Raw genomic sequence first — 25,736 nt, 5'->3', positions numbered from 1 at the left:
GCAGCCTTTCTATTGACCTAAGACATGTATAGGTATTATTTCATAGTTTTAGGAAAAGTGAAACATTTAGTAGAAAAGGAGTCAGAAATGTAATTAAGGAATTTCAACAGTTGTTTTCATATAGGTATCTAGCCACTGCATCTCTGACCTCCCAGCTACCCTCGAGGACCTGCCGTTTCTGTCATAGGTTAGTTCTTGCAAAGGCACAGTGAGAGGATTAGGCTGTGGACAGTTGAATGGCACAGTATGACCCTTCCTCTTGCAAATATTATGGAGAATCATGCAAGTGGTTATAATAGTGGTGGTGTTCTTTTCAAAAACTAAGTTTGGCAGACAGGCAACACCACCTTGATTTAAGATGTCCAAACATGCACTCAACCACATTCCTGGCTCTGCTTATTTTGTAGTCAAAGTTCCTCTCACAGGCATTCCTTATTAATTCGTATGGCTTCATCAGCCATCTTCTTCTCATTGGGTACACCACATCAGACACAACTTATGGGGGGAAACTGAGACAACATAGAGAGTCATTGTAGGATTTCCTGGAACAAACACTCTGGCATTCTTTGCTATGTAGAAAACTGAATTCAAAAACATGAAAGCATTGTGGTTCTTTCCACTTCAGCTGTCTCCATGTTGATGAATTGGTTGGAGTGATCCATTATCCTCTGAAGAAGTATTGAGCAAAACTTCTTGTTACCATATTCATTGTGTCTTCCTTGTGGTTGTTGTGTGAGAATGTGTGCTGGCCACGGCTCCAATGCAGTTTGGGAAACTGAGATGCATGAATCCATCCATAATCTATGAAAGAGGGAGAGGGACAGTTGGAAAATTAGTCTACCATTTTAAATACTTTATAAAACACTGGAATGTGTAGTCCTAGGAGGCAAAATGACATTATGTTGCAATGCTGCTCTTAACATCTAAAGAAAAAAAAAGAAGAAAACAATGTTTAAGGGAGAGTAGGTTATTAGAACTGAAAGGTGTGTAGAAAATAGGAGTGGCAACTACTATTAAAAAAAAAAATGTGCCAAAATGATTTCAGCAATAAGACGAGATTCATTACCTTTCCCGCTTCTGATCCCATTTTCCAGAGAAGCTCTAGCTCCATAGCGAAACATACTTCAATCATGATTTTGGCTTCTGCAGACAGGCCTATGCCAAACTGCTCTGTAACCTTTCAATATATGTTCACATTTACCAGTTACCATATAGCAACTGAAGCTCTCTGCTTTACAGATAGGGCTGTCTGCATCACAGTGAACTGGTGTGTTAACCTTCCTAATAAGGCAGCCACAATTTCCATGAAAGTGCCATGGCTCATTCTGAAGTTCTGCATCCAGTGTTGGTTGTCCCAGATGCTCAAAACAATTTTGTCCCAACAATTTTTGGTTCTGGGATATATCCACCAACAATGGGGGACTCGTATTCCTGCCAGAATGAACTAATTCTGTCTTGTTCTACAATGAAAGCTCCTGTAAGTCAAGCGAGAACAAATGACTATGGGAAGGCATATGGTCAGACAGAGAACCTGCCCTCTGGAAAACACCTTTCTTATGAACAGAGTACAAGCATCCATGGTGTTCTTCACTGACAATGTAATGAACTGTAACAAGATCAGTAATAGTAGGAGATGAGCCCTTGTTGTTGTGGGAATGATTGATCTCACACAGCTATCCAGAAAACCTACAACCACTATACAGAAAGCAGGTAGATAAAGCCAGGAAGAGTTACTTGTAAGTAACATTCAACTCCCCCTCCTGGAATCAACATCCACCCACAGCGGATATTCAGAACAGTTAAGGCAGGAGGTGGTTCCCCCAATCAATGCATTCTGATGTACTAAAAAGGGAGAAGGGGGACAGTAAAGAAAATGCTGCTGTGCTGAAACATTGCAATGTTTATTAAAGCCTCACCCCCCAAATCCGGAGATGTGTCCTGTAATGGCACTGATGATATTCAGATGCTTTCCTGGAAAAGCCGATGCAGAAGAGGATTTTCCAGTTCCATGCAGAAATTACAAGCTAATTCAACACTGAAACAGTGACAATAGAGTGGAAGTAAAAGAAACCAAACCGAATGACTCCAACCATAGATCAAATTCATTAAAACACTGTGGTAAATTGGTTGTGTGGAAAACTTCTCTGTTGGCACAGAAGTGCTGTTGCGGTAACAGATGCACCTCTTCCCACAGCTCAACAACCCCACTTTTTTCTTTGCTACACCATGGTAAAAATGTTGAAGGGCTAAAAATTGGAGAGGAAACATGGAGCTTAGCTCCACCCCTTCCCCAGAGCATTCATGTGGGTACTGCACCTGCAGATACCCCACAGCTCCTCTTTTGTTCCAGTTTTTCTTTAATCTGGCTCCAAGGAGAAAGCTCTGGGAGGCCCATGGGTCATGCTCATAATGTCATATAGAAGATTCTTTTTAATACTGTTCTCCTTTCATGGAAAAACATCATGTGGAAGCAGCCATAGATATTCTTTTCAAACAGTGAGGATGTGGAAGATGATGGATAAAATTATAATTTACCACAGTTGCATGCAACACCTGTCAGTATATTGTTTGGGTTGATACAGAGGGCCATTTTACCATACATTTTACAAAATGTCTGCAGCAGTAGTAAAGTTCTCTTTACTACTTGGCAGTACATTACAGTCAATTCAGCTACTCTGTGATGAGAGAACTTACCCTAGGGTATTCTGTATGGGTTTTTTGTATTACCCTGTCAAATGGTGAGTTATATGGCATATCAACTACAAATATGTGGTAAAATGGTTGAATGCATTACTACACTTTCAGTAGTTGCTTTATGGTATCTTTATAGCAATGTGAAACACTGGAGTCAGTGGAGTAAGCAGCTTTTATTTGCAGCCTGTTTTGCCACAATCACCAGAGATTTACACCAAACAAATTGGAGAAACATAAGGCTTTGCTGTTTCCTCATACATCCCTAGTTTGGTCTTAAATCTTGAAGATAGGGTATTTTGTTGTAAATAAATAGTGTGCACTTAAGCATTAAGATATCTGTTCTGCTTTCTTCATTTCTGCACTCAGAAATTCATTTAGTGCTATCGTTCAAGAATGGACAAGTCTCCCATGATAGCTCTTATCCTGGACCTTCATTCCCTGCTGTCACTCAACAGGATGGTGAGGAAAAATGGGAGGATGGGTTATTCAGTGGTGCACCAATGCCACAACATTCTCACTGGCAGTGACATCATCATTTCAGCACAATGCTGTCCCTTCCAGTTCATTCCAGAAGTGACATTTGAGTGATGCCGATCAGGTATGTCCCTGCCCCCTGCAATCTCCCCCCAAGGTGCAAGCACCGGGCTGGTAACTCTACATCATATTTCGGTCTATTCCTGGGAATGTGTTCTTAGATACCACTGTTAAGCTTTGGTCAGGTATAAACATAGTACCTATGTGGGTCTCTTATTTTTCCCACTTTTTTCCTATTCCTTTCATGCATGGAGAACTTTCTGGCTTGTTTGATCTCGAGTTCACCATAACATCTGAATGCAGAAGCCTTAGTTGACTGGAGTAAGTATATTCTACACAAACCAAGATTTAAATCTCAGATTGAATTCCAGTTTAGAATCCTAGTTTGTATGGAGTAAACAACCTCTAATTAAACAAGGAACCTGCATTTGGATGTCATGGAGTTTGACTGCTAGAAAGTGTTAGATCAAGTTCTGTGCCCTAGTGGAGGAGGGAGATGAGAGGAACAAAAGTCACATGCGAGCACAGCAGCAACTTCTGTGTATGCCTCAGCAGAATGTGTTGAATTGTAGCTTGACAGGATGTCTGAATGCAGCCAATAGCATCTGTCTCTAATACTGTTAACAATGCTGGAACAACAGCTCACTATAAATATAGAAAGTTTTAATAACTGATATATGGAGAACAGGAAAAGGGCAAGTAGTTTTGGTGTAAGAATAGCTGAAAAAGCACCAGACACCCAACCGTGTAGTGTAATGACATTCTCATCAGTCATTTTACATATAGACCATGCATGACTGGAGTTTTGAGCACAGTTATTCAGAAGCAAAACCCACTGATAGGGATGCCATCTCCCTCTGGGGAAATTCCTGGAGAGTGGTGCCAGGGGATGGCAGAATTTAGGGAAGGCAGTAATGTAAGTATGGACGTGTTTAGTGCGTTTACACGTGGAAGACCATTGTATAGTAAGGAGATAGTGAATCTTTACAGAATCTCTGTTTTCCCTCTACCCCAGGCTTCAGGCCCGCACTGACAATTCCTAGCCAATTAGTGCCAAGCTAGAGATAATGCTGAAGGCAGTAAACACCCTGGTGCCTGCATGCAGTTAGGCTGCAGCAGCTTTTAAAAAGCTAAGCAAGCCTTGAGGTCTTTGAATCTTGCTGGTTGAAAGGGAACTGTGCAGACATGTGACCATCAATTTGCCCTATGGCATAATACCTGCCCTGCCAGTGATCCCCAGTTTTCAGGGATTAATGTAGTAAGCCTGTCTTTGCTTGATTTTTCCTTGATACGTAACCAGTGCCACCACCCTGCTTATAACTTGTTTAACCTTAACAAACACCATTTTAATCACAAGCAATTTGTCCTCTTTTTGGGTATCCTATGATCCTAAGAATAGAGTTTGACAGGCCATGGCTCTAAAGTAAGACAATGTGATGCCTGCTCTCTGGTGTTGCTATATTTTCCAGGGGAACCAATCTCTGTAGTCTGGAGATCAGATATTATTCCAGAACAAGTCCAGTCCCTGCCTGGGGGTTGGCAACCCTATCCAATGAGGTGCAGCGAGTAAGAATGCCTAGGCTGGAGCTGCATGGTGATGTAAAGGTCAAGTTTACAATGAGCAGATCTTTCAGAAATTTCTCAGGAATGAAACCTTGACAGCATTCCTAAGATCTCTGAGCAGAAAATTTACTGTTAAGGGATGCAGTTGTATCAAAACATAGTATGATAATTTTGAGGAACTGATAATGCATTATGAAGACACATTTGTGGAATGATGCTTACAGCACAGAGTAAATCCATAATATTACTGCTTCAACAAATGCTGGCTGTGGGTTTGCTTGTTAATGGGGAAAAAATCAGTTGACCATAATAACGAAAATATCCTGGATCACACTTTGCACTTACTGGCAGCAGTTAAATCTGGGCATTCTTCCATGACCTTAAACCAGATGACCCAATCCAATGAGTGACCTGTAACAGAAATTAGGTTTTGAATGTCAGTTTGCTGCACTATTAGGGCAAAAGAAAGAAAGAAAGAAAGAAAGAAAGAAAGAAAGAAAGAAAGAAAGAAAGAAAGAAAGAAAGAAAGGCTGCTATATGTAGGGAGAGGGGGCAACTATTTAGCATGGGACCAGGGCACGCTCAAGCCATCCTGCCACCCCAAAAACCTCCTCCTCCCATGCTCCTCCTGAAGAGGAGGAGCATAGAATTGTTTAGGAGGCCATAGAATTGATCCCAAGGGTCTAATCTTCCTGAAACTTTGAGGGATCTTTAGTGGACAGTCAGGAGTAGAATCCCTGCAAATTTGGTGAAGTTTGGTGGTTGTTGTGGGTTTTCCGGGCTGTATTGCCATGGTCTTGGCATTGTAGTTCCTGACGTTTCGCCAGCAGCTGTGGCTGGCATCTTCAGAGGTGTAGCACCAAAAGACAGAGATCTCTCAGTGTCACAGTGTGGAAAAGATGTAGGTCATTTGTATCTACTCAGGAGGGGTGGGGTTGAGCTGAGTCATCCTGTAAGAGTTTCCCAGGGTGTGGAATGCTAATGGCGGGAGGCTTCACTGTATCCTGAGGAGGTTCTTTTGCATATGGATTGGTGCTTGATGTGCTAATCTTCTCTGCAGGGCTATTGTCGGGGATAGAATGTTTTGTTAGCCTGGTGTTTTTCAGAACTGGAAACCATGCTCTGTTCATTCTTAAGGTTTCTTCTTTCCTGTTGAAGTTTTGCTTATGCTTGTGAATTTCAATGGCTTCCCTGTGCAGTCTGACAAAGTAGTTGGAAGTGTTGTCCAGTATTTTGGTGTCCTGGACATTCTATCCCCGACACAGCCACAGCTGCTGGCGAAACGTCAGGAACTACAATGCCAAGACCACGGCAATACAGCCCGGAAAACCCACAACAACCATCGTTCTCCGGCCGTGAAAGCCTTCGACAATACATTGGTGAAGTTTACTTGAAAAATGTCCCCCCACCTCAGCCACACAGATATTTCCTTCCATAGGGTATAATGACCAGATAGATCTAGGATTCTCTAATTTTGTAGAACCAAATTAGAGAACTTGCCTGGATTAAACTGATACTGAATTTTCTTGGTATTCCTGAAACCATTTTTTGGGGTACACAGTCCCTATAGATAATGGATGCAAGCCAGACCCCTCTCTTCTTCTCATATTGCCCCTCATTTGTTGATTTGGTGCCTTGAATAACTGCTTGGATCTCTTAGGCATTGAAACAGCTCTATATGTGATGTGAGCACAGAGAAATACTACTCCTTGTTTGTGTGGGAATAACAACCAGTTCTGACAGTGCTGTGAGGAAGGGGAAGAGTGGACATATTGGAGAGGGAATCAGTCCAGCCTCCTTCCTTCTAAAGGCTTCACATTTTATCAGAGCTTCCAGAGTTGACATTCATCTGATAACAAACCTCAGGGCAGGAGGAGGATAGAAAGAGAGGGTTTAAAATTCAAGAAGATTCCAGTGCATATTTCTCCTCTGACTTTTTAAATTTTTCACCTGAGAGAGTGAGAGCAATTTACCTAATGATATTTTTGAAAAAGGATACCAATATGTTAGCAGAGATGTTCAAAAAAGAGTGCTTAAGTCTTTGACTTTCAGCTGCAAGCTTAAAACTGTATTGAATCTTTCGGGACACCAGTGTATATGAATTTTGAAATAGTAAAGAGTTCTGTATTTTGCTCCTACAGACTAACATGGCTAACTCCTCTGGATCTATGAATTGTGAGCCAAAGACTTCTTTTGATCATTGTGTGTCTGCTCCTACTCTCTTTCTATTCTTTAAAAGTGTGTAAATATATAGGGTTCTATAAAATTCCAACAAATAAACAGCTAAGTATTTGCAATAATTTTAGAGTTTACATTTCACAATATTGTGACTTGAGACACACATGCTACATTGAAATGTGTAAAAATATATTTGCACAATATAAAGCCTGTGGACTGATTGTGAACCCCTATTTATTTGCAGTGCCCTGGAGGAATTTGAAGTAACTCCCCCACCCAATCCTTCCCACACTTTTTCAGGATTATATCAGGGTTGCCTAAGAGCATCAAAAGTAGGAATAGGGACAGAAGAATGCCTCAATTGTTCCATCTGTAGGGCTCTTTCTCTGCTAGGGTTTAAAGGCATATTATAGAATTGACACTAGTTCTTTCAGCCTTTTGCAGCCAATTAGCTGAGACACACACTTGTTTTCGATACTCCATCACCACATGGCTGGGAGAGTAGAACCTTGTGCTGTTTTTGCAAGGAACAGAGATAAGAGTGGGGTGAGGAAGAGAAGAAGAAAAACAGACTGAAGAAAGAAAACTGAACCATTTATGGTACTGGGAAAAAGAAAAAGCATTCAGCAGAAGCAGATGATACCAGCTCAGCAAATAACAAGAACAGTAAACCTGCCATTAGGACAAGGTAATACATGAGAAAGCTGAGCTGGTGTGTATATCCAAGACATGGTTGGTTGGATTAGGCAGGCCCCCAGTGATATTCCAGCTGTGTCCATTTGGATTTTTGTGTGGCAGCACAGAGCCTTGATGGGTGTTCAGGTTTTGTTGGCCTATGAGGCTCTGCATTGTGTGTCCACCCCCAATCTTAGGCACTGAATAACTCTGATGTAGCAACACTGAAAATCAGAGTCAATACGGTCCACGCTTGGAGTATAAGGATTAGACCTGACTCAAATGTGAATTTTGTGCACTGAACGCTTTATACCAATTTTCCTTTTGTCAGTAATTCTCCATAATGTCCCAGTTTCAAGATATAATTATAGTGGAATTAAATGTAATCATCTAAAAAAAATTCGTAAAAATCTCAGGTGGGCCACACCCTAGGGTTAGATGTGTCTTTGATGGACCATGGGCTGCATGCTGGACACATGTAACTTATTAGAATTTCATCGTCTTTTCCAGGTACACCATCTGCACAGCACTACTTTTGAGTGTATGCTCCTGGTTTTGTATTTCCAGGACAGAATACGGATTCCATTGGTGTACTGTCCACCTCAGTGCTTCACAAATTTCTTGACTGACATGGCATCAGATACCTGTGAGGAGAAACGGGGGTATTATAATACTATTTTCTCTGGCAGTGTGAACATAAAACCCAAGAAAAGGCCCACAGTGAATTTTCTGCTATGTGATTCCTAGGGTTGCCACTCTTTCTGACAGCCCTTATTGCCCACCATTGGTGGCAGGAGAAATTTTTTAAAAAGTTGGCATAATCTGGATTTTCCCAGGAGTGATGTCAAGGTGCAGACATTGATCTAACCCCCCACGTCCCCAGCTTGAAGCTCTGACTAGATTCCCTAGTGATTTCCTTTCCCAATGGCCAAACCATGTATCAGTGGGTATCCATTTATCCAACTGATCACATATAATGAAAGGGTCTTCAAATATTACACCTTATATTACAGTTTCTATTTGCCTGCCACAAGACTGAAATGACTATTAGGCACAATTCACTGATGTGAATATGATACTGGAACTTGACATTTGTTTGAAATCAGTATAAAACCACAGACCATAGAGGCTTTTTTTTTTGGTTACTTTCAGGTTCTAAGTTATCATCAGTAGAGATGGGCACGAACAGAAAAAAACAAACATGATGTTGGTTGTTCGTTGCCATCCATGAACAGGGACTCATGAACAACTACAAACATGGCTTTGTTCACGAACATGTTCATGGTTGGCTGTTTGTGGGGGCCAGCAGGCTCTCCTCCAGCCATCATCCAAGTCAAGATCCCTACTGCACCACTCCCAGAAACCTTACCTGAGCAGGCAGCAGGAAAGATACCAACAATAAATAATAGCTTGGCCCAGAGCCTGGCAGCAGCCATGGAACTTGAAGGGGTAGATCCCTATCCCACCACACACAAAGAAAATTGAAGCTCCAATGAACTCTATCAAAATGCCAACAGCAGCTCTCTTTCCAATGTCTGCAAAGCCAGAGCTGGGAGCCCCCCTCCCCCCCAGTCTTTGCTCCCTTGTAACAAATTTGGAGCTCCACACTTGAAAGGAAGACCTGCCTATCAAACTAAATTGGGCTTAGATTAGGGTTTCCAGGGCAACAGCAGGAGTTCAGACAGAGTTCAGACAATCCCTGCTAAATTGCCAAGGGAACTGATTGCAGGTGCCAGACTTTCTGGCTTGACGAACAGCAATGAACGAGGCTTGCAATGACCATCTGTTCGTTTAGAATGCGGCCTCATGAACAGCTTGTTCATGAACAGCAGATTGGGCTGTTCGTGGCTTTTTTTTGTTCGTATTGCTGTTCATGCCCATTCTAATACTGAGTAGCTACAGTGTTGGATAAGGGATACTTGCATTCAAATTCCTATTCTGTCACAGAGCTCACTGGGATGACCTTGGACTGGTTATACTCTCACAGCTTAATCTTCATCACATGATTCTTCTTGTGAGAATGAAATGGAGGATGAGTGAGAAGTTTGCCAGCTGGCCAGGAAGAAAATGTCTTGATCCTCTAAGAAATGAGCAATTGAAGTTTTTCATGACATGGCGCCAAAGCTGTTGTTTGCTGCAGATCAAACTGATATTAAAGGGAGTGCTACAGGAACCAGCTTAAAAATTGGCAATCCTAGCTGGAAGAACAGTCTATATCACACCGAGGTCCTTGGATGAAGGATGGGATAAAAATGTACTGAATAAAATAAATGTAAGTTACCTGAGCATCTTGTTTCAGGGGGCAGAGGACCAGTTCTTAATTTTCCACCTAAGTATCATATACCAGTGACTTTCAGCAAAGCTCATGGAAAGCAATAGAAAGGATGTGACTGGTTTTGGAAAGTTGAACTCCAGTTCTGTGGTAGCAGCTTTCAAGACAGCATTATCACTGTCCCAATGCAGAGCTGCTCGAGAAGATATATTGAATATGGATTTCAACAATATGCTATTGGATTCCTTGAAAACTCCCACACAAGAGTTTCCTACTGTATCAAAGATCTGATGTTTATCTCTCAGCAAAAATGACCATTCAGCAGCCCTTGTGCCTGTCATCTTGCTTTTAAACAACAAAATTTATTGCCCTGTTTTCCTCCTAGTCTTTGGCATTGTCCATGTGCAGCTGGTTTTGCAGATGTTTTCCAAGTAAAGGCAGCCAGTGACTTTTTAAGACCTTGCAAAATATCTGCATTGTTACAACCTTGTATATTCCTACTGCTGAGGAAGGTTGTAATGTGCAGTAGCTGCAGCACACACAATTCCTCTGTTCCCCAGGACTGCCAGCTCCATTATACAATTTTGACAGAAAATGCATAGGAAATAGTAGTAAACATAAATTTCCTCTTCCTCCTCTTACTACTGATTTCTCTCTCCCTCTTTCCCCACATGTTCTAATTGCAGTCTATTTACAGCAGCAGCCATTTGAGGGGTGGGAAGGCCATTTTCGGCTCCCTCCTTCCCCAGTGTGTGGCTCTGGCTGGGGAAGTGGAGGCTGGGGGGCTGAGGGGCTGGGGTTTGTGGGCTGTTTAAAGGGCCCTGCCACTTGCAAGCAGCAGGATAGGGCCCTTTAAACAATCAAATGCCCCTTTCCCTGCTGCTAAGCAGCCAGAAAGAGGCATTTAAACCCCATGAACCATGAACCACAAATTGATTTGCAAACTTGCCCCAGTCGTGGGAGTTCGTGGTTCCTGGTTTGTGGAAACCCACTAATCACGAACCACATGGTTTGATTTTTTTGTGGTTCATGCCCATCTCTAGTTATGCACTTAGGTCCATTATAGATGTGACAGCATCCATGAGTCTGATATGTAGATACTTTTGCCATTTAAAAATGATTTTATAATGCAGCAAGAGCCTAATTGTATCCACAGTGCAGCAGGGTAAGGTGCTCTTCCCCCCTCTCCAGCATCTTTTCAAGTGCCAAAACAACCATGGGGGGGAGGGGATTTGAAGCTATTTCAGCGCTTGAAAATATATGTGGATATGGAAAACAAGACCATCTCAGCCTAATTGGGATTAGGCCTTTGTGGCATTTTTAAACCACTTTAAATCACTTTTAAATAGTGGCAGCAGCCATGGGTCAGCTCCATGGATGCCATCATGTCTAGTTTGGCCCTCAGCGAAGGAACAGTTAGCCAAGAACTGCAATAATATATCATGGATTGTGTTGTAGCAGTACTCATTCAATGTAAAAAACCAAGAGTGTTCATGCAGTAGAAAGTCTTATAAGGTCAATAAATGTGGCTTGGTTTTCAGAGGAGGGTGGGCTTACTATCCCTCTAACCAGAGGGTTGAGGCAAATCTTATTCTCCTTTGAAAAGACTTGAAGGAAGAAAAAAAATCCCTCCATGGAAGAGCTTTATAACTTGGAACAGGCTGGCATTTTATGAATAAAAGTGACTTTCTACAGCTCTTCGGAGATAATGCCTTATTTTTGACAATATCATGCATAGTAACAGTTTCCTGTAAACACAGATGGCCAACACCCAAACCCAAGTTCTGCATTAACAGCCAAGATCAAAGCTAATTCAAAAGATGATGTGTGCATTTACTTGACTGAAACACATGTGGTACAGAGTTGCCTGAGATATAAGCTTTCCTTGTACATGAATGGAATCTGCAAGTCAGCTCTGCTAGATTGTGTTATTCTAGCTGGAAGTTCTCCCTAGGCAATTTCAGATGTACTGTTCCACCCTGGTGCTTCAACTGGACATTCTTAGGCATAGGTGTAAACTACGGGAGGTTGAGGGGCTCGAGCACCCTGGATTTGGCCGTGGGGGGGGGCTGAGCCCCCGGGAAACCAGTGAACTACGTGGGGGCTGAGGGGCCCAGGTCCCCTCAGATTTGGCCGAGGGGGCAAGCAGTCACAAACTCACATGAGGGACTCAGTTATAATGGCAGATGAAGCACAGAACTGTCCATCCTTCTTGTTGTATCATATTACAATTTCCATGATTCTTTCGGGGTTTGTTCCTGTTTTTTGCTCTTATGTATTTCTGTGTTTATTAAGAATTTATAATTTTAGAAAGGAGTTGCAGTTTATATAAACAATTTACAAATAAATATTATAGAAGAATTAAGAGACTCTGATTGAAGATATATGATTTTGAAAATCAGGCTCCTGGAAGGGAATATATGCGCAAACAATGCAAGAGAAAAAATTTTATGAAAATGTTTTCCAATCCATTTTTGATTTTCAAGAAGATAATGATCTTTGTAGATATGAATGGGGTAATGGATCTAAAAAAAATAGGTGAAAAAACCAAAGAAGGCAAACTTCCCAAAAATCTGTTTAATTATATGGAAATGTTACAATTGGAAGATGCTTGGAGAATCAAAAATCTGAATACTGGAGACTATACTTTTTTTTCTGACAGACACCAAACACATTCAAAGATTGATATGTACTGGATATAACCCACCCACCCCTGAGTTATTTATATTGTTTATTAAATGTTTACTCTTTCTTTTCTTTTGATGTAATTATAATTGTGCTATCTTTTTATTTTATTTTCTCTGTTCTGCTTATATTTATAAAAATAAATTTTATATAAAAAAGAATTTATAAACTACCTTACCTATGGTTACCTATGGCTATGATCCACACTAAGTAGCTGAGTCCTTAACCCTGGCTGGCTGCACCCACTTTCATTGTAGCTACAGTCAGATTGCAAAGTCTCTGTTGGACATAATTGCTTGGCTCCAATTTACTTTTGGAAAACAAAACAATGGCCCACAGACTGGAAATGCTCAGTCTACATTACAATTCCCCAAAAAGGGGATGCCAAAGAGTGCAGCAACTATTGGACTATTGCGTTAATTTCCCAGGCAAGCAAAGTGATGCTCAAAATTCTAAAGCAAAGACTCTTATCATATATGGAACAAGAAATGCCAGATGTTCAAGCTGGATTCAGAAAAGGAAGAGGCACCAGAGATCACATTGCAAATTTACAATGGCTAATGGAACATACCAGGGAATTTCAGAAGAAAATCAGCCTGTGTTTTATAGATTATGGCAAAGCTTTTGTCTGTGTGGATCATGAAAATCTATGGGGACTGTTAAAAGAAATGGGGGTGCTACAACATCTGATTGTTTTGATGCACAACCTGTACTCTGGACAAAAGGCTACTGTCAGGACAGAACATGGGGAAACAGAAACTGAGGCTATTGTTCTTTGGTCACATCATGAGAAGACAAGATTCTCTGGAAAAGTCAATAATGCCAGGAAAAGTAGAAGGCAGTAGGAAAAGAGGGAGACCTAAAATGAGATGGTTTGACTCAATAAAAGAAGCCATGTCCTTCAGTTTGCAGGATCTGAGCAAGTCTGTTAATGATAGGATGTTTTGGAAGTCTTTCATTCATAGAGTCGCCATAGGTTAGAGGCAACTTGACAGCACATTACAACAACAACAAGACTCCACTTCTAACACTGTCCCTTTCCTCAGGTTTCAGAGGCACCAGAGATCAGAGAGAAAGAGAAACCAGAGAGTTAGAGAGATAGGCTGGTCAGGGCATCTATTTACTGTTTACTCCTTTACTGCCTTGAACTATCCTTTGATGGGTAGATTGCTAATCTCAGGACTTCCTCTTCAGAAATAGATTGGTAGATAAGAATCTATTGCTCCACTTTCCTATCAAGGTATGGAATTCCTATAATAAAGAACTCTTAATTCTTTTCTAAAACCAAGGCAAGTATAGGTTTTGTTATCTTCTCTTTCTCTTTCACACTCCCACCAGTCAGCATGCTTCAACCACCCATCATCACGTTTTCTCTGCAATCAATGCTACTCTGTTAAGGAACAGTTTATGTTTCTTTTAATAGGGAAATAGTGAGTCTCTATTTTATTTTACTTTTCGGTTACTTTATCATTACATTGTATTTTGGAAATGGAACACTGGAAGAGGGTAGACCCTCTGTTTCCTTATTGAAATAGTTTTGTTTGTTTGCTTGCTGTTTTTTGGGGGGGAGGGCGGCTGGGTGTGGAACAGTTAGTTTTTTTCTTGGTAGTGTTGGGAGCGGTGTGCTTCAGCCACTCCTAAGCTCTTCTTTCAATTTCTATTCTATTTTTAAATGGAGAGGTGGTATCTGTTGCAGAAAAGGTCAATTCCTAAAATGGCAGCCTGAGTGCTGTCTCTCTGAAACTATGAGAAAGCCCATCTGCATAAAAAGACGTGGGGGGGGGGGGAATGCAGATCAGAGGCCTTTTAAAAATTTCCTTTTGCCTTGTGTGCAGCCTGGAGAGAACATTTGCAAGGAACGTGCACTTAATTATGTGATTTTGTTAATAAAGTGTTCTGAATGTCTGTGTTTTCAAGGTGGAGTTTTTAAGCAGTGTGATAAGAATGCAAGGTATATACAATCCTAGGTAGCATAACTGTGAGTTTTCTTTGGGGTCGTGACTAGCACTGTTCTGAATTGCCTCAAAATGTGCTTGTACTCACTTGTAGGATATGAGTTTGAAATGAGGAGATTGCTACTTCTCTGAACTCTATACTTTGCTCAGAAATCAAGTGCACAGCAACTGTTTTGTATTCTGCCTTGGTTCAGACTTCAACCACATATTTAACAAATGAAGGCATCTGCGATGCCACAGTTTAGTAAATTTTGGTACTAAATCACCCTTATGAATAAGGCAGAATCAATACTCCTGTAAATGAACATCCAGAAAAACTTTAAAAATGTTCCCCTACAGGCTTTTCTGTGTTGACTTTCTTAGTGTCAAATTTGTGACCATTAATTTGTCCTATACACATGGTATGTATATTTGTAGATCTTAAAGTGACTATCCTAAAAGTAAATTCCAAAAACTGGATGCAGAAGCAGATCGCTGAGATAGCACTATAACCACTGGCCAACTCTCGTCTTTTCTTAGGTTTGGCCCAGCCCAGGGACATTCTTAGGGGGGTCCCCATGGGTACCCAGGTCCCCCTAAATTTATGGGGAGCTCCTCCCCAAATCCCCCATGGCTCCACCTCCATAGATGGTGGCAATGGAAGCCCCTCCCTATGATGTCATTGGATCCTCCCTATGATGTCAGTGGGCCCCGGTTCTTTTAAAGACCAGATATAGCAATACCTCTGGCCCAGCCCCCCCCCCCAAAACCGGGAAATTGGAAAGTCTATGCCCCTGTTCTTAGGTGATAAATTTGGAGGAATCCTGGTCCTTCAGTGAATAAACAGATTACTGGTGAAAGAATGAAAGAGAGAATCAAGAGGACATGAGACAACCAAAAGGTTTTGCGTCAGATACCACCCTCTAACCCATCTAAACCTCTAATAAAAGACTAAGGCTCCTGCATCCCTTTAACACTTCTCCTTAGGACCACATGGCAGTACAGTCACTTCTCTGAGCACATCACTGGACAAACTCTTCGCTTTGGGGACAATTTCTCAATGACCTTTAGAACTAGAAATACTTTAATAATTCAGTCCTGTTAATGCCTTTGACTAATATATTTGTTAAACTGAAATTAAATCATAGAATTGGGAGGAAACAAGAAATCAATTCAGGAAAGGGATACATCAAACCAAGTGGACACAGCCCTTTCCTGCACCCTTTGAACACACATCCTTCTTGCAGAGATGCACATTCCTTCTTTGCTGTTCTGGGAAAGTCTAAGAATACATGTTCTTCTTGCTACTACCACTTAGACTTTGAATAATTTTAAGCTGCAGAAATAATTGCTGTGGAAATACTGACAGTGCGCTGCTGGTGAACCTCGCACAGATGTTTCTCCTGCTTCTCAGCCATCACTTTTTTTTTAAGGCAAGGATAAAATTTATTCACTTTTGTAAGAGGAAGAGTGAGCTTTATGCTTGTAGATCTCAAGCAGCAAGTGTCATTTGCTGCCTTGTAGCACTTAAGATCATCATCAACAAGCTATCTGACTCTACTTGTATACTTGTATCTTTATTGTAAAAGAGGTCAAAAATCAGTTTAGTCAAAATGACCAAAGCCCATGTCATCGTCAGATTCTTCAGACTTTTCTTTCTTTTCTTCCTCGTTCTTTTCTTCAGCAGGATCAGCATCACCTGCAGGGGCCCTACTCCCCCAGCAGGGACCACAGCAGCCAGAGCACCACCACCCACTCCAACATTACAGATGAGACTTCCAATGTCAAAGTTGGCTAAAGTCTTTGCAAACAGGCCTGGCCAGAAAAGTTTGACATTCACTCCAGTTGCTTTGATAAGTGCATTGATCTTATCCTCCATGACGGTGACTATGTCATCGTGTAGAATCAGCACAGATTAAATGCAAGTGAGCTCGGAAATGGAGGCCATGATGGGTGAGGAGGTGCATGGTGCTAGTCACCGGCTGGGATTTGGCCTTAGCTTCAGCTGAAGGACACAGCACCTTAACATGCCGCTAAAGGAGAAGAAGGGGGGAGGGGAAGGCAAACATCAATTTCTTATGATAGGTATCTAACAGTCCATTTCCTCCTTCACCAACTGAACAGGAGTGTAGAAATCCAGCAACAAAGCAGCAATTCAAAAATTCAGATATCTGCAATTTGAGTTCCACATTGTGCAAACATTTCCCCATAAATAAACAAGTCTTCTTTTCTAACTGATGGGTGTTCAGAAAAAGAGGAGCAGTGAGAGTTGCTGGAGTTGGGAGAACTGCTGGACAGAAGGTGTGTGTGTGGGGGGGGAGAGACTTAATATGGGGAGGGACTCGGTGCCTGCCTGTTATGAACATGAATCTGTTTTCCTCTTTGCTCACTGATATTGGTAGAAGTAGACCTGCCTAATTTTTTTTCTGGTTTGTGCTGACCAGTGCTATTATATCACAACACTATGAGTATTGTTTAATGGTAGAACTAATGTAATGGAGTAATGACATCCATTTTAGACATTTAAATAAAAATGACAACCATACTGACGAAATCATTTATTTTAAAAAACACAGAGAGAGACAGAAAAAGAGAGAAAAGGAAGCAACACACTAAGTGGGGGGGGGGGAGAGAAGGTTAGAGCTGATCTGGGATTCAGTATAGAACCAAATCAAGTTTGTGCCCTCCCCCTCCAGGAAGTAAGTGGGAAAGAACTGGCCCCACTCCACACTTGGGAAGGGGGAGCTGAACTCCAAATAGAAAATATGGCTCATCGGAACAGGGAGAATAGGCCTCCCCCCCTGGAAAGTGGTGCTTGATCCCAGGAGACACTGGCAGCTCAGGCTGGAGATATCTTGAGGCACTGGATGAATTATTTGTAAGAGCCAATGGGAGAGTGGGAAGCAGAGGTCTAAAGATGCCAGCCAGCCAGCTTTGAGGGATTGTCAGGCCCTAAAAAAAAAGGGGGGGGGATTCTCCCTTACACACAGGAATCCTGGCCTCTTGCAGAACCTGGCATGCTCACAAGGGTTATGGCGCAAGGCCAGGACTGGATGCCCACAAAGGAAGGCCAAAAATGGAGAAGGGGGAGCAGAGGCAGCCCAGCTCCTCTTCGTAAAGTGGAGGGGGGATCCCCAACTAGGCTGGTCTGAAACATTTAGCACCATGGGCAGAATGAGAGGGGAGGAATAAAATCTGTCCACAGCTGAGGCCTAAGGTTGGGAATTGGGTAGGAGCAGCTTTTTATATATGTATATATATATATATCAGGTTTTATTGGGTTTTTGGTAGACCGGGGAGGGTTACAACAAGACACCAACATTTAGCAGATTCATATACAAGACACATATCCATCAATCCAAATACAAAAATCCACTAAATAAGTAATTAATGCCCCATATACCTTCAAGTTTCCCTTTTATTTTCTGTAGTCATTATTTAATTTCTATGCTTTTTAATCCACTTACTCTATTCCTTATGTCATTTCTAATAATCTTTTCTTTTGTGTATATTATAGATAGATCACATGTCCCATCTTTTGCATTTTAGCCAGAGATATTAATCCCTTAGTCAGTCCAGGAGTAGGAGATGGAAACAGTAGAACAAAAGGTATCAGCAAAACAATGGTATATATCTATATATAAAGGGAGCATTTTTGTGCCAATTTCCCCTCTTTCTTACATCTGTTCTGGCCAAGCCTTCCAAACTTGTGTACTTGGGTTTTCATAGTAAGAAGGGCGGGGAGGCCAAATCAATATTTGGCTTAAAGACAATTTTATATTCTATAGGGAATATCTCTTTCCTCTATTTTGTTCCAGCCAAACTTATTTGCTTGTGTTTTCATATTGATGAGGCTGGAATGGCCACATAACTATATGGGTAAAGCACAGTTTTACATTTTAGAAAGAGTAGCTCCTTCATTTAACCATCTGCACTTGTTTACTTGGATTCTCATAATCGTGAGGTTGAGAAGAGCAGATAGTCATTTAGCTTAACCACTCATTTATATTCTGGAGAGAAGGGCTATAATTTAAGAATAGTTAAAAAGCTCCAAGGGCCCAGTTATCACATTATCTCTATCCCTTTGACAGTAGATATTCAAAATCTATTATAATATAGAGCCTCTAAAACTTTCATTAAATCTGTATTGCATATCATTAAACATATAGAGGAAATCTAGGTCATAATCCATGTTTCTCCTTCTTTCTTTCTTTCTTTCTTTTCTTTCTTTCTTTCTTTCTTTCTTTCTTTCTTTCTTTCTTTCTTTCTTTCTTTCTTTCTTTCTTTCTTTCTTTCTTTCTTTCTTTCTTTCTTTCTTTCTTCTTCTTTCTTTCTTTCTTTCTTTCTTTCAAAATAAGAAGGAAAAAAGAGGACAGTAGTGAAAGCAAAAAACTCTGTAACTCCATCAGTCCCCCCCCTCTCTTGTCTCTTCAGAACACATACAGAATATATGGTGTTATAAAAGAAAAAAAAAGGAAGGAGCCATAGAGATAAGAGGTTAGGTCTGCATTATTAAATCCTAATCTGAGTCTTATCCTTGTTTTTACTTCTTTCTTCCTGTAAAATGGAACATCCAGTCCTTATTCCATCAGTGCCACCAAAGGTGGATTTCCTTATCTTCCAGCCAATTCTGACGAGGGTCGATAAAAATGTTGTTTCTTCTCTGTTTATTTTTCCGCTTTAAAATCCACTGCACTCTTTTTCCCCCTTTCAGTAGTAGAATGCTAGGTTCTCTCTTTGCAGGTCTGCTTCGTGGCTCCTCCCCTTTCTCTACTGCCTTGTATCTTCAAAAAGACGTACTGGTACAATCGTCCATTTTGTAGATTATATTTTTTCTCATTTCGCTCTATTTTTCTTTCAGTTGGATCTCTCTCTTTAGAGATTTCTTCTGTATGGTCATTTTTTGTCTTACTTTTAACCATTTCTACTCCAAATGTCCCATCTGCTTTAATTCAGTCATTAATTTAGAAATTTCTTGCAATTTAGAAAGTACTTCTTCTTCCCAGGAAGCCATTTCAAATTACTTATAGGTGTTATGTCCAAACTCATCAAAGTGGTAAAAAGCTTTGTTAATTATGTTCAAAGATTTATTGCTTTCCAGCCATCTGCTGAGAGAGTCTCTTTACAATCTCTCTCCGTCTCTCCCTCCTCCCAGCTTTGCCCCAGCAGCTGCCTCGCAATCAGGCTGGTTAGCCCTCATAAAACCATAAAACAATCTCCTTACTTGATGGAAAGCGTTGTGGAATATCTTAAGCTGTCTTCGAGTTGTTTTTATCTGTCTTGTTAGGAATCTGCCTTATTCGCTGTAGTTCATTTTGGCTTGTTGGACTTTCGGTTTTATCAGCTTCGTAGCCATATTTGCTCCTTCGTTGGTCCTTGCTTTCAGAACCTGTCAGGGCTTCCCGGGGGTTGCCAGACCCCTTGAGCTCTTTCACCTTGTTCCAGCCTGCCTCCCCTCTTGGGGGGGGGGACTTGGGGGCCCGAATTCTCGAGTCCCAAGGAACCAGGAAGGTCATGGCAGAGAGCTTGTAAAACTCAGCTGCTGTAAATTCACTGCTTCATCCCGGAAGTCTGGGTAGGAGCAGCTTTGAAGGAGGGGCGGCACTGCATACCCGAATCCAGCCCTCGACTAACCCAGAGGCATAGCCTTTGTGATGCACTTGCTTGCTGCAAGACCTTGGCCCCACCCAACCCCAGGGAGTCAAGGGGGGCTGCTCAGGGCATGATTTTTTGTGCGATCTCCACCGAGGCCTTGGTGAAGACTGCATTGTCTTTCATGTAGTTGCACTTTTTGATGTCCTCGTGAGAGATGAATTTGGGGTAGCCGAACCCCAGCAAGCTCTCATCCAGGGAGGCATGGCCCAGACCAGGCTTCTGGAAGTTCTTCCAGTTGGGGTCAGGAAGGAAGGTCTCCGTAATGTGCTGTGGCTTGGAGAGAGAAGGGTCACTTTGGTCCAGCAGGGAGAAGGTGACCCAATATGAGAAGGGCCACTCCAAGAGGTTGTCATACTGGCCAGGAAGCACCCGGATGTAGACTGAGAGGAAGCTGCCCTCACTGCTTCCATTCCCGTTGAGGAAGGCTGAGACCTGCAGCTTGTACCCGTACTGGTGGGTGTAGAATGGGGGGCTGAAGGACTCATAGTTGGTGCACAGCTTGGCCTCCTGCAGCTTGCGGCTGTAGTTGGAGATCTTCCAGATCAGCACGCCATCACTGCCTACAGCCAGCTCCTCCACCTCTCAGCACAGCTCCACCAATTCCTGCTGCTGCTGGGCCACCAGCGCACCCATCAGGCCCAGGAGCAGCTTGGTGTTCTCATCCAGGTGGCGGCTCATAGCCAGCTTTGGGCACTGATGTTTGCAGCCAGCTTTCTTGAAGGGGCAGAGCGCCAAGGCAGTCGTGCAGTTTTCTTTCAAGTGCCCACTCAGGTCTTCTCTGGCAATATTGGGCACCCCACACTGGTTGGGGCAAGGGACAGGGTACCATGAACACTGGTACTCATGACTCTGGATGGTGTCATACAGGAAGTCCTTTGAACAGTAGCTGCAGGGCTGCATGCACTTGGGGCACTCCACAAGCATGTGCTGTGACAGCAGCCAGCGCATCATGCGTGCCCCACATTTGTTCTCACAGTAAACACTCTCCTGGGGGCAGATGCCTTGGTGGTTCTCATAGGCTTCCCCCATGAAGTTGGTGCCACAGAACTCGCACTTGAGGTGGTGCTGTGGGCAGTCATGCTGTAAGTGCGGCAGCAGGTCACGGCGGCTCAGCTTGACACCACAGCGATTGGGGCATGGAACCACGTTGTAGCTGCATGTGCCAAGGTGTGCCTGCAAGTGCCAGATTGTGCCACTCCAACGACACCCCTCCTCACTGTGTATGCATCGAATAGTCAGGTTTAGCACCTGAGCCTCCAGATCAGGGTCTGGCTAGATCTTGGCATAGTCAAGGGGCAGCTGATCTTCTCGACACTTGAAGACCCCCTCCACTGAGGAATTCCTGGAGGCAGGTGTCGCAGAAGCGGTGGCCACAGGTCGAGACATGCACTGGCTCCCGTATAGCCTTGGCGCACAGCAGGCACAGCAGGCGCCACTTGGGCTTCTCCAAGAACTTGTAGTCGAAGCCCAGCATCTCCCAGCCCAAGGGCATGGGGACTGGTGCGGGGCTCGCGCTCCAGCCCCCGACAACCGTACTGGAAATGCAACAACTAAAGATGCAATGACACGATTCTGTAGAATGGGCAGCTATTGTGCAGGCTCAAAGTTGTTGCTTGACATGAATTTCAACAAGGCCCATGAAGGCGATCCAATCAGGACCTTGTTTTGCATCTGTTTGAAGGAGTCAACCAAGATAAGTTCACCTGGCAATCATGTTCATGTTGAAGTTGACAGCATTCCTAACTTGAGACATAATGAGACTCATGTAGGAGAACCTCTTGGGTATAGAAACCCTGAGCATTTTTTTTTGTTTTCTTGCCTTGGAAGGAAGAAAAATTACTCAAACTCTTGCTTTCAGAATTTCAAAATAATTTATTTTTACAGCATTTTAATACCATTTTATATCAGCAGAAAGATCTACATATGATTAACAAAGAATCCACTTTCAAATACAGCCCAAAGAACATTTTCACTTGCCACATAGGCTGGTATGTACATATGTGCCATCAAGTCACAACCAACTTATGGAGACCCCATCAAGGGGCTTTCAAGGCAAGTGAGAAGAAGAGATGATTTGACATTGCCTTTCTCTGCAGAGGCTTTCTTGGTGATCCCCCATCCAAGTACTGACCCTGCTTAGCTTCCAATATCTGATGAGATCAGGATGTACCATGCTGCCTTTCCTCCCAAATAGGCCTGTAGGAGGAAAATATTCCATGGCATTGGGGTTATAATAAAAAAGGCCTTGCTACTAGTGAATGCTCAGTGTAGAATGCACCAAAGAGAGTATGTGGAGTTGGACCTTACATACAGGAGAAAATATACCACTAAGTTATCTGGACCCTGTCCATTTAGTACTTTACAATCAGAAACAGAAACACGAACTGGGCATAGAAACGTAATGTCACCTAATGGAGCTGCTGAAACACAGAGGTGAAGACTTTTATTCAATCTCATCCAAAGCTGAGCAACATCATTTCAAATGAATTGAACTTCTCATACAGTCTTCAAGTGCAGCTCTAATGTATATATATTACAACAGTCTAATCTAGAAGTCACAATCCAAGTCTCTATGTTTCAGCAGTAAGCATAGCTTGCATATCAGCTGGGGAGCAGCTACTATTTACATTGCAGAGGTAAAACTGGATGTATAGGAACCACCAAGCTATGGCCCTGATTCTTCAGAGAGAGGGAATTGTTATCTAGAAATGTCAGTTTTCTAACCAATCAGGTCACTGAATCCTCTAGTATTGATCTATCTGCCTAGTATGAACTAACCTTAAGTGTATTCATTGCCACTGAAGTGATTTCTTAAGCCTGGCACTTGTTTAGACTTCCAGTGCTTCAGTTATATGTGTTGAAAGGGAAAAACAGCACTGGATGTCATCCGCATACCACATTCCTTACCTCTGTAAGACTTTTTTTCAGCAGTTGAACATCTTAGAAACAAAACTGAACCCTGATGAGTCTTACAGGACAATTCTGTTGAAGGAGGAATAGTAGTCTCCCTGGTATTCTGAAACTTCTCCTTCAGGATAGATCTCCTGGAATCACCAAAACACAGTGTCCCCCAATTTAATCCAGAAAGGTAGGCTATTAGGATACTACAGTCAGTGAAATTCATAACTGCTAAAAAGTCCAGAAGAATCAAAGGCTTATATTTCTCCTGTTTCTCTTCCAGCAAACATTGTCAAGAAGAGATCAACATACTCTCAATGCCCAAACCAATCATAAACCGTATGGAACCATATAAAGCTCCAGAAAGACATCTTCATCTAAAGACACCTGGAAATGATTGGTTATTATTTCTTGCATGACAAAAACAAACTTAACACTGGTCTATAATGGTACTGTCCAATGACAGTTTCTTCCTTTCATTAGCTTGACTACCAGCTTACCTAAACTTAGTATACATATTACTTCCCCACAGTTCTGCATTAACCATTAAACTTGCAAAACCAGCCACAGTAGTTTCTAGCCAAGACATGCAAGAGACCATGTTGTAGAATGGACTTCTACATGAACCTTACTAGCACACTCAGGTGAGATTAGGTCTCATATTGGAATTGTCTCAGTTGAGGCTTGCTTTTTGACAATATTTTGGCCCCATTGACTTCAATAAGATTTTTGAATATTGCAGGGTTCCCCCCTCCCCCAGATTTGTACTTATTGGCACTTGTGCAGGATTACAATGTTTCAAGCATAAAGAACAACATCTGAAGTATTTTGTCATTGTTATATGTGGATAACTCATCAAGAATTGGCTATGCTTGCTTCCCTCATACTCATTGCAAAATAACATCCATCTTCTTTATTTGGATTTTGTCATTCGTGAAAGAGATGTTTTGAATTAATTTGTCTTTGCTAGAAACATAGATTCTAGCAAAATGTTACTGTTAGTCTAGGATATGATGTGGCAGATAAGTAGTTAATGCAAAGCAAAACAGAAAATACACTAAACTAGCATTGAAAGTAACTTGTTCAAGCAAAGTGAATTATGTTAATAACATTTTATTATTAAAATGTCAAGAATATTTTCTTTCTATTTTAAAGGACCATTTTTCTGTTCAGAATATTTGGCTTTGCTTAGCTCTCCTGACATGAAAAGAAAAAATCTTAAGTGAAATATTCAGGTTTTTTTTCTTTTTCTTTCCCTGAACAGGTTATTTCTTTTAGATTAGTTAGAAGGAATAGTCACAGATATGATACACAGAATGTATCTGTCAACTGAAATCCTACAGTTCACTGAACCCAAAACTTCTTGTTTCAAGTCACAGGAAAGCCACCCCATCCTGGAATTTAGTGAACTGAAATCCTGGTAACTCAGCCCTCAATGATCAGAAATTCTCTCAAAAACAAAGACTGTGGTGTAACAGGAATGAAGATATGAGCAAAAGATTTTATGTACAGTCTGACTATAAGCCACAAACACCTACACCAGTGTTTCATATTAGTGAAACCTTTTCTATTACAATATTTTAGTGACAAGGTTGTAAACTGGACAAGGCTTAGTTTGATCCTTGAGTTGGGCATCACCAGATCTGTAATCCATTTTGAATGACCAAGCTGAGACAGGATGGTAACAGTACACAAAGCCAGATCGGCATGTGGCAAGAAGGGACAGCTGCCAGGGCCCCCCTGCTGCTGATGCCTCTGATTCTTGCACTCACACCCTTCCACTGCCAGCTTGTGAGTGTTTTGTTACCTGTGTTCCAGTGTTGCTGGAGAAGGGCATGTGAGTGGCGCACAAAGCACAAAGCACCAGCATTCCTGTGGCCGTGATGGGCACACCTACATAGCTGCTGGTGATGACCTAGCACCGTTGGGGAAAGGGTGTGCAGGCAGTGTGGGCAGCCATGTCTACAAGCAGTGGAAACACTTGCAAGTGGGCAAAGAAAGGACAACAGGCAGGTAGGGGCATGTGGGAGGGAGGAAAAAAGGAGAGCCAAGTAGTGGGCATACAGGGCCCCTGAGCACTCTATGCCCAGAGTCCCCCAAAACCTGGAACCAGACAGTACAGAAAAGATAATGGAAACTTTAACAGAATTATTGTGGCTTATGCCTTTGGGTGGCTGGAATGGTGTTATTTGCATGGATGCAACTGGGACCAAATTTTTTTGTCCTACTGAAACTGTTTAATACGCTTAGCAAAATTAAAAAGATTGTATGATTACCTACTGCTGTGAATTGCTGTTGTGCTTATTTTGCATATATTTCAGATTCACATAAAAATGTCACAAACTATCATTTTTACATTTCCTGGCCTTTTGGTCCAACTGTTTACAACTTTGTATTGGGTATCTGTCTATGGGTGTATCAAACAGCTGAAGGTGGCACTTCACACATTTGATTAAATAGGCTGTATCCCCCAAAGCAAATGCCACAATACCTCTATTAATCTTTACAGTGACATAAAACTCTTTGTTGTGTTTACTGGAACTAGGGTTCCTGGTCCCCCAGTGGGGCTTAGGGATCTTCTGCTGCCAGCCTCTCCTCCCCGCCACCACTCACTTGCCCAGTGGGGGAAAGGCAGGGGAATGGGTCTC

At 42.1% G+C, this 25,736-nt stretch overlaps 2 pseudogenes; both read right to left on the bottom strand.

Moving 5' to 3' along the window:
- Nucleotides 1-16,139: 16,139 nt before the first annotated feature.
- Nucleotides 16,140-16,483, bottom strand: LOC129335037 (60S acidic ribosomal protein P1-like; annotated as a pseudogene).
- A 3,767-nt stretch (nt 16,484-20,250) lies between these two features.
- LOC129335124 (TNF receptor-associated factor 4-like) lies at nt 20,251-21,664 on the bottom strand (annotated as a pseudogene).
- Between the last annotated feature and the right edge of the window lie 4,072 nt (nt 21,665-25,736).

The sequence above is a fragment of the Eublepharis macularius genome, chromosome 8 (genome assembly GCF_028583425.1).
Source record: "Eublepharis macularius isolate TG4126 chromosome 8, MPM_Emac_v1.0, whole genome shotgun sequence".
Taxonomy (NCBI): Eukaryota; Metazoa; Chordata; class Lepidosauria; order Squamata; family Eublepharidae; genus Eublepharis; species Eublepharis macularius.
This window is presented reverse-complemented; position numbering and strand designations above follow the sequence as displayed.